The sequence below is a fragment of the Bombus vancouverensis genome, chromosome 16 (genome assembly GCF_051014615.1).
Source record: "Bombus vancouverensis nearcticus chromosome 16, iyBomVanc1_principal, whole genome shotgun sequence".
Classification (NCBI taxonomy): domain Eukaryota; kingdom Metazoa; phylum Arthropoda; class Insecta; order Hymenoptera; family Apidae; genus Bombus; species Bombus vancouverensis.
Window position 1 is genome coordinate 365,001 of NC_134926.1, and position 2,500 is coordinate 367,500.

At 51.1% G+C, this 2,500-nt stretch overlaps 1 pseudogene; it reads left to right on the plus strand.

The window, feature by feature from the left end:
* The window catches only part of LOC143303807 (large subunit ribosomal RNA), an 8,096-nt pseudogene that overhangs the window by 2,342 nt on the left and 3,254 nt on the right, over positions 1–2,500 (plus strand).

Below are 2,500 nucleotides of genomic sequence, written 5' to 3' on the forward strand. Positions count from 1 at the left end.
CTCCAAGGTAAAGAGCCTCTAGTCGATAGATTAATGTAGGTAAGGGAAGTCGGCAAATTGGATCCGTAACTTCGGAATAAGGATTGGCTCTGAGGAGCGGGGCGTGTCGGGCTTGGTCGGGAAGCGGGTTTGGCTGACGTGCCGGGCCTGGGCGAGCTGAACGGGACGCGGCGTATCTATCTCTCTCGGGAGTGGATATCGTCGCGCACCCCGGATCCGAGCTCGGTCCCGTGCCTTGGCCTCCCGCGGATCTTCCTTGCTGCGAGGCTTCCGTGGCGGTTATACCGTCGCGGTCGTTCTCTTCGGCCGCCATTCAACGCTCAGCTCAGAACTGGCACGGACTAGGGGAATCCGACTGTCTAATTAAAACAAAGCATTGCGATGGCCCCCAAGGGTGTTGACGCAATGTGATTTCTGCCCAGTGCTCTGAATGTCAACGTGAAGAAATTCAAAAAAAGCGCGGGTAAACGGCGGGAGTAACTATGACTCTCTTAAGGTGCTGGAAGAGCCGCGCGAGGGTTGCTGGTTGAGCGAAGCGATCTTGCTCGTTGGGTGGCGGGACGTTGGAAAACGGCTTGTCTCCAACGATGGAAGAGTCATAGTTGCTTGGGGGCAGGCGGGGCTTTGGCCCCGTTTGCTCAAGTCGCACTCCTACCTCCTCGTGGTACCGCCGGTAACATACTCATTTGTGTCAGCGCGGGGCGCATCCCCCCGGACACCGAGTATGGCCAAATGGAGTGCGGCGATGAAGGAGCGAGAGACGAAACCAAAAAATCGGCTTGCCGATCTAACGATGAATTTCATCGTGAAGTATGGAATTATCTCCCCGAAAGGAACTCGTTCCTTGATTAGCTATGGCACGACTTGGCAGTAATAAGGTTAACGATTGGGCATGTTTGAGGAAAATAATAGAATAAATATCATGGTAAATAAAGACATAGAAAGCGCCTCGGACGCGGCATCTCTCGGTCCCGGAGACGTCGCGGCGGATTCTTCCGCTCTGGAGGGGACCTCTGTTGACGATTTGGCTTCATCCCCGGACACGATTGACATCATGGTACCGATCGTGGGTGACCAGGTTGCCTGCCCTGTCTGCCAGAAAAGGGAAATCGACCTTTTCTTTTTGTCATTGTCAGACTTAGGGCGGCACCTGGAGCAACATCATGTGACAGCCCGCATCCAATGGAGATGCAAAGACTGTGGGAAAGGCTTTCCGAAGCTTCATGGGGCCAGATGCCACCTGCCTCATTGTAGAGGAACAAGTCAAGGACCCAGTGGTTCATATAGATGCGAAACCTGCCCCATGAGCTTTGGGACGCTTAGAGGGCTATCTACCCACGAGCGGCATGCGCACCCTGCCGTAAGAAATGTCAAAAGGAGGGGAACGGACCCCCCTGAGAAAAAATGGACGGCGGAGGAGTTGGCTCAGTTGAGGGAACTTTGGGAGATATATAAAGACCACAAATTCCCCAACAAAATGATCAGTGAGATCCTCACCAGCAAGACGATCGAACAAATCAGATACCAGCGTAAAAAGCTGAGGCTGATTGGTGAGGAAACAAGTTCCCAAGAGCCCACTCAGGTGACAGAGGGAGGGTGCGATCCCGTTGATCCAGGCAATGCGTGTTTCGAAGAACCTGGAGTCAGCGGTCTAGAATATGAACAGTGGAGACTCCAGCTAGAGTCCGCAATAATGACACAAGTCGAGGTGCCACCTGTTTTAAGGTGGGTCCACACTCGACTGATGACAATCTGGGTCTCTCTCAAGGGAAATAGGGAAGCCCTTGAGAGTGCTATAAATGAATTTTTAGAATTCACGCTCTATGGAGCCATAAAAGAAATTAATAGTAAAAAGAGGGCAAGTTCAGTTAAGAACAAGAGGATTGGTCACCAAGGAAAGAAAAAAGGTAATAGAAATGCTAGAAAAAGATACTCATACGCTCGTTGCCAGGAGTTGTTTACAGAAAATCCAAGGAGGTTGGCCGATGCCGTAATAAATGATGATCGGGCCTTCCTCCAACCGGCTAGGGATCTGCCTGATGCCGAGGAAGTGAGGAGGCTTTATGAGGATTTATGGGGCCAGACAGGACCTGTTGAAGCCCCCGTCCCAGGAAGTAGAGCCTCTGAGCTTTCCTTATGCGAGGTCTTCCCGCCAATTGCTGTTGAGGATGTGGCGGAGAAATTGAGCAGAATAAGAATGAAGGCTGCAGCAGGACCGGATGGCTTCCAGAAGGAACACCTTCTGATCCCTGGCCTGCCCACCATTTTAACTATATTGTACAATATCTTACTTTATTGCTCCTATTTTCCTCCTATATGGAAGGAAAATAGAACAACATTAATACCAAAACCAAATAAGTCGAGCAGCCTGGTCGAGAATTGGAGGCCTATAACTATAGGCCCCATTCTCGGCCGTATTTTCTCCTCCATAATTGACGGGAGGATAAGGAGGGGCATTGTGTTGAATCCAAGGCAGAAAGGATTCACCGCTGAAAGCGGT